Source organism: Seriola aureovittata, chromosome 5, assembly GCF_021018895.1.
Source record: "Seriola aureovittata isolate HTS-2021-v1 ecotype China chromosome 5, ASM2101889v1, whole genome shotgun sequence".
NCBI classification, from domain to species: domain Eukaryota; kingdom Metazoa; phylum Chordata; class Actinopteri; order Carangiformes; family Carangidae; genus Seriola; species Seriola aureovittata.
The window spans coordinates 1,023,731-1,031,294 of NC_079368.1; positions in this window are offsets into that span (position 1 = coordinate 1,023,731).

Below are 7,564 nucleotides of genomic sequence, written 5' to 3' on the forward strand. Positions count from 1 at the left end.
CACAAATAACAGATTAGACTAAGATACAGGATAAACTTAGCAACACACATACACACTCCCTTAGGGGAAATTCATGTGTCCATTAGCTGATTGTTGATAATAATAGTAACAGTTAATAATAAATAAACAGTAATAATTAAATTAGTCCACCTCCTTTGGCTGAGGTGTTGTATAGCCTGATGGCAGTAGGAACAAAGGATCTCCTGAACCTCTCTGTTCTGCAGCGCAGTGAGATGAGACATTTGCTGCAGCTGTAGCTGCTTCTCTGTCCTGCCAGAATGTTGTGGAGAGGATGGTTGGTATTGTCCAAGATGGCCTCCATCTTACATTACATGCATCTCTCCACAACAGTCTTGAGTGAGTCCAGACTCCTGCCAAGCACAGACCCAGCCTTTTTGACTGGGTCCAGTCTCTTTGTGTTCCTTTTCTGACATGCTGCCGCCCCAGCAGACTGCAGCATAAAAGAGTACACTGGCCACCACTGACTGATAAAACATGTTCAGCATTTCACTACAGACGTCAAAGGACTCTGCCCCTTCTGATAGATTGCATCCATGTTCAGGGACCAGTCCAGTTTACTGTCCAGTGGGGGGGGGGGGGTTGGAAGGTGTTAAATGCACTTGAAAAAATCTAAGAACATAATCCTCATGTAACTACCTGGCTCATCCAAGTAAGAATGGTTCACTATGGATAGGTAAGACCTCAGAGAATGTATTCCCAGTGTCAGAAACATTGTGACTGTTACAATAGTTGAGTAAATTGTGATCAACCAAAGGAGAGGAAATGTAATTATTTTCCTTGCCTGAATTTATTTTAAATTAGACAGTGGATAACACCATGATAACAATGGTCCCATGCACAGAGATGCCACTGATTTCATTCAGCAACTAATTGACTGCAATTGTAACAATGTAGGTAGAAATACCACAAAGCACACAACGTCTTCAAAGGTTTTAGTAGGGATGGGGCCAGGTGGACTCTCAATTTGGACACTTGGATAGCCAAAGTACCCAATGTGTTTTTTTCTTACCTTAGCCTGTGCATAATCAGATTCTACCATTGTGCACAACCATTGTGTGTAAAAAATCAACTAAATTATATAATTTTGTCTCTCTTCCAGGGCATCTCAATTGCTATATTATTTAGATTCTTCTTTGTAGACATTGTAAAAGTAAAAAATTAACATTAAATATAAAGTTCAAAGTACAATAAAAGCTGAATCGGCTGTGCGTCATGTGTAAAATCTCAATCCGGGGTGAAAGTCTCTTGTACTTACGCACAGGTGTAGTATCGCAATGTAGTATCAGTGTTTTTCAATGGGAGTACCACTAAATGTGCACTAGATGACAACAAAAAACAGTGAATGAAATTCAGTATCCATATTCAAGTAGAAGTACCAGAAACTGGGAAAGAAAAACCTCTGCTAGAAGTATCAATCATTTTAAATTATTTGATGTGCAAAACCCTGAACAAATTAAACAGTATAATGGTAATGACCGAATAGTTGTTTACTCATGCAGTTATGCATGTGTAGAGCTGTTCCATCCTACTTTATTGCATACTAACTGTTCAATTCGCACAGAGTTCAGGTATCAAAATATTTATGACGACTATTGCATAAGGGGCTTACACCATTAATAGATTAACTTTTCATATAATATTAATGTTTAGAGGAGTAATAGACCTCACAGCAACAAACAAATTGAACACACTGTAGGTGAGGAAAAGATTTTAGTAGACTACATATAGAACCTGCGTAATCACAGCGATAGTAATGACAGTAGTCATTACAATTGATATAATTGTGACAGAACACAGTTTTTGAGACCAATATGCAAATGACCACCATCACTAAGCTTGCCACACTGCATGCAAGGTGGAACCCACATGTACTCCCCACAGCTCGTTCTGCTGCCTGAAAGGAAATGAAACAAAGCGTGAATTTCAGTTGCTTGGGGTTCACAAAGGTGAAAAAGAGTTTCCTGAATCTGATGGATGGTATAGCAGTAAATCAAATCAACAATATACAAATCATAGGCAGTCCACACAAAAACAAGGGTCCAGTCCCCGTTAACATAATAGGCCATAGAAACCAGGCAATATGGACAAACTGGCTCCGACAAAGCAAATCAAGGGAGGCCAGACCATGTAGATGAATTGGCGGGGGGCCAGGCAAAGCAGCAGTCTGGCACTTAAGTCTTGCTAAATCCAGGGGCCTGATTAAAGGTGACAGTGGAGAGGTCAGCGGGCCAACTATTCTGGCTCACACTGGAGGGAAAGACGAGGGCTGAATTTCCTTTTCAACACGAGGCTGCAGAGCATATATCAGACAGGCACAACTCTACATCTGCACACACCAAGCAGTCCTACCATACATCTACCAGGATTCAGACAAAGAAGCACTGATTGCCCACACCTGTCCTTATAAAGGCAGGAAACTCTCCCTAACCCAAACTAGAGGTCAGTGTTCTCACCCAGTATGTCACCCCTCACATAATAATAGTTACCACATTCCTGAAAGTAAACATAGTACAACTTTGTTGCCTATTGTTGAAAATAACTATTTTCCCTGTATTTGGTCAATTAATTATAAAGCATACATTTCAGCACAGTAGAGCTATAGATGTAACCTATTTTACAGTCTTTTGTGCATCTTTATCAAGGGAGACCTCAGTTTCATAATGTTAACGATATGATATATGGTCTAACAATGCCAAATAGCTTATCCTACACTATTTGACATTAATTGCCTGAGTGAGCATCAGCAGTAACATTAGCTGATGATGGTCTCAGTTTATGATACCGTTATCTTATCATCATCCACCATCATCAGCCTAACGTTACTCCCTGAGTGTCCCTTTTTACCTGCATGCTACCTTCTGCTTTCACTTTCAGCTTTACTCTCCTCCTGCTCACTGTGCTCCTCGGCTTCCCTGTCACACTCAAGTGGCAACCCACCGTGACGTGACCCGATGGTTTGTGAACTGTAGTTTTGAAGCCGAAGTTTGCGTTTTGGCCATAGCAATTTTTGGTTTTTTGAAACCAGAAAAAAACATATTTGGAGCAGAGGGTGGAGCAGGGGAGGAGTGAGGGGTGGATCTGACCCAATCTAACCCTGGGGACCGAAGACACTATGCACGCCCGCTTACACCGGCTACCTGACCGCAGCAGGCTCCTCAATGAGCAGTATGAAGTCGTTGCTAACACAGTTAGCATTCATAATTTGAGGTAAACTTTATAGCTTAGTGTTAAAATAATCTTAGTAGCTAATTGGATACATGTCCACATTTGGTAAATATCACATATATGAGGAGAAGCCATGTAATATTAGTTGAAGTTACTATGTGTAAGCTGTAACCACTTGTATTAAAACCATAGACCAAGGGAAAAACATGTTATAAAGTGTGTGAGGGATTGGCCGAGCAGCCAGACACATGAAAAAAGATTTGCAGGCGAAGTTCAGCAGTCCAAGTGAATTTTATTTATAGCAGTGGCATGCCATGCAGATATCCACATCCAAAAGAAAGAGGCCTGGTCAACAAACAACAGATATGGCAACCATTTGTCCAAGGCTTTCCCCATCTCGAAAACAAACTTCCGGAGCATGGCCTTAAGAGTCTGGTTGAAGCGCTCAACCAAGCCGTCTGTCTGAGGATGATAGGGGGTGGTTCTTATTCTTCTAATCCCTAACAGTTCGTAGACCTGTGTGGGTGTGCGACTCATGAGGGTGGGCCCCTGGTCTGTCAGCACCTCCCTAGGAATTCCTACCTGAGAGAAGAACTTAAGCAATGCTCCTGCTACCTGCTTAGCTGTCACTTCTCTCAAAGGGAAGGCCCCCGGATATCTGTTAGCATAGTCACAGACAACCAGAATGAACTTATTTCCTGCCTGGGTTCTCTCAACTGGGCTGACTACATCTACACCAATCCACTCAAAGGGAGTGCTGAGGACTGGGAGCGGTATGAGGGGCACTGGGGCTGTAGATCTGCCTGCTGTGAGCTGACATTCTGGGCAGGTTTTACAATAGTCCTTCACCTGACTATACTGTACATGCCTGGCCAGAAAAACCTCTTAGAAAAATCCTTCTAAAGGTTTTCATGAAAGCTAGGTGACCTGCCCAGGGAATGGTGTTGCCTACCATAAGCACTTCTTCTCTGTAAGCCACCTCAGCCGTCTGCCTTTTATACAGGTCAGCTCACCTACTGAAGAGACAGAAATCAATTATCTTCTTCCAACAGTTCACATGGATAGCAAAATTCAAATACAACACATTATTACGATAAATGCATTTAAACCCATTAAAAATAGTTGATAGCCAAAACCCTTGACTATCACAAAACACCCCTCCCACTCTACCACACTTGGTCTCCTCCTCCCCCTCGTCCCCCTCTACTTAACCCATTCGACTGCTCCAGCTCAGGCTTGGCAGTTCCTGGTCTGTGGCAGAGGAGGAGAAAGTGCAACCATGAGGACAGGTGAAACACAATGTCAAATCAATGTATTATTGTAAGTGGAGGAGAGAGGCCTGCTCTGTGTGTGAGCATGTGCATTATTTTAGGGGCATGGAGTTTCCCCATGACAACGTGTTTTAAAAAAACTTAGTGTTAACAGTGACATTGTCAATAGTAAGTTGTCAATGTAAGTCACGGTCACTAAACGATACTGTTATTACAGTGAACTGTCGTGTCTGGACGTTGCTGTTAAAGAGCAGAGCAGCGGACGTGTGTGTCGTGTTTGTTCATATTAACTTTGGTTCAGTGTTAGTCGGATAGTTTTCAGCTCTAGTTCATTTCATTATTGATGACAGGAGTCAAAACATCTGTTGGAATGATTCTGTCTCTGTCAGAATAAAGAACATCACTGAGAGCTGAGAACCATCATGACATGTTCACCTGCACAATGACTCCAAACTCAGTATTAGTTTCTGTCTATTTCATGTAAAACGGTTCAGCAGACTGTTAATTACAACTAAGCTGAGGGAATAATGTATTTTCAGATATCTGTGATCATCTAATCAGAATGCCATTACTTTTGTTTTTCCCTCTATACTCTACAATATGATATGGATATGATTTCTCTTTATTACAATGTTTTTTTTCCATCCAGCCCAGGTCTGGATCTTTGGGGACACCTACGACCTCTTGCAGTGATGATGGAGGCCCTGCACCACCTCCACCTGCAGTGTCCACACATGAAGATCTTCTCTTCCCAAACATACACACAGTGTCTTATATCATAATATAGTATTTTTTAATGAAACACTTGTGGCCATAACATTGTTCAGTCATATCAGCCAAGCTCTTCCTTGTTCCCTAAACCCTCACTGTCGTATTACACTCTCTGCCCCATGTCAGACATATAATCAGATGACTTTTGGACTCCACTGTAGCTGTAACAAACTGTCAATAGTGTAATATTAATATTTCATAGTCCTCAGCCATTATAGTTAATATCATTGTCCTGATCCAACAGCATCACTTATTTAGAGGGAGATTGTTACTGGAGCAAATAAATATTAACTGTCTCACACATTAGGACTCATGATGAATAATGATTATACTTGTTCCTAAAACTTCTGTTGTACTGTTGGTTCACAACTGTATTTTTTGATTTTTGATTTCAAATAGTTACAGTTGACTGTAAATTTTACACTACAGTATTTAATTATTACGTTTATTAAATTTTTTATACATGTTTCCAGTGTTGTAAATTGTTTAAATGAATGTAGTTCATAATGTCCAATAAAGTTATTTATGAAGCTCTTGCACTTGGGTGTGTATAGTCATGTTTCTTTAGTTATGGTTAATGAACCAATAGTGTAATCACACATCCCTTTTCTCCCTCTTCTTCTAGATATTTGACCAATTATGCAGTGTAAGCTTTCTATAGTAATCTATATGAGTGTATAAAGACTATCCCCAGGGGTTCCTGCTTCAGATTTGAGGTGACATGCACAGAAGCCTGTATTGATGAATCCTCTTTTCTCCTTGATCAAGCATCAATAAAGATCCTCAGCATAAGACATCCTGGACTCCAGCGCTATTTTCTTCACCACTGATGATAAGAATTTCCCTTACAGTTTTTATAGAACACATCTGGTATGATTTTTCACAATAGTAACAAGTACAGTATTATGCGGCTATTTCTATGTTAGCTTTAATCAGCAACATAGATACTAGAACTAGAAATGTTTCAATGTTGCTGTCTGACGACACTGACAATGAAGGATCAAAAAACATGCTGATGTCAATTATTAAATACTGTCACCTGTGGAGGTGGTGACAGTGCTAGAGTTGATCCATCACTTAATCACAGTTTATAAATTCTGTTCTTAAAAGTGTTGCTACAATCACCTGTCAACAACAGCAGAAATGAAGTCACAGGTAAGAAACTGAACCTGAGAATACTAAAGACACAATTATAAACAAACTCATCAGCAGTTAGTCTGTCATTTCATCTGGGAGAGGTTTTCTAGCATCATCATCACAGCCCATTAGAGAACTAAGGATGTCCATGCAGTCTCCCTTCTCCACGACCAGATGAATGGAAACAAACGTGCTGCTCTGTACATGAGGTCCTCCTTCTGTTGGCACAGATCACTCAGCTTTCAGTGTGGAAACCTTTCAAATGACAATAAAAGACAAACACTTGAGTTAAGATGGATCACAGTTAATCACAAATATCTATCAGCTGTCAGGACAGGTGCATGAATGTCTGCTTCAGTTGAGGATTACTTGTCCCTGCCAAAACAATACAACAATAGACGATACAGTACAAATTTGCGCCTTTTTGCCTTTGTTTTTTACTAACGACATCAGATCAGCCCAGTACAAAGTCATGTCAATTTAATAGACTAATAATCTATTTCAGCAATTGTTAAGCAATGAAACAAGTTTTATTTAAGTTTTAAAGTTTAATCCATGGTTTAACATACAAGTAAGTCAATCCAAAAATAACTCTGGTCCATCTAATGATCTCGTTACCGGTTGGCAAACGATGTCGGCAGTTGACAGATCTCGAGAGAGTATGGCACTGAAAAAGAGGCAGGTCTCCAATAAATCTTCTCCGGATCTGTTCGTCTAAAAAATGTCATTTTGATGTCAAAATGTTCTGAAGATGTATGGCTTGTGAAAACTGGGCTCAATATTTATTTAGGTGACTATGGAGCGAAAGAATATGTGATAATCGCTCTCAATCCAACACACATTGGGCAAACTGCCTCAAACTTTCTGTGTGTTACAAAAGTCCCGCCCTGAACAAACTCATATGCTGATAATCAGTGATGCTCATAACGCCCCTTGTGGAAACAGGAAGTGTCATGTTTTACACTTTGATATACTGCTCATAGCAGGTTGTTTTTATCTTGACCCAAACATGGTCAGGAAATGCTTAACAACTTGATGATGCACTGGTTTGATATGAGTCCCAGACTGAACAGACCTGTATGTCCATATTTAGTAATACTCATTGCACCACCGCGTGGCAACATGTGACATTATGATTTCCTTTTCATTTATTATACCTAGTGAGTTGACCTGGCCCTCAAAAAAAGGGTCAGAAAAAA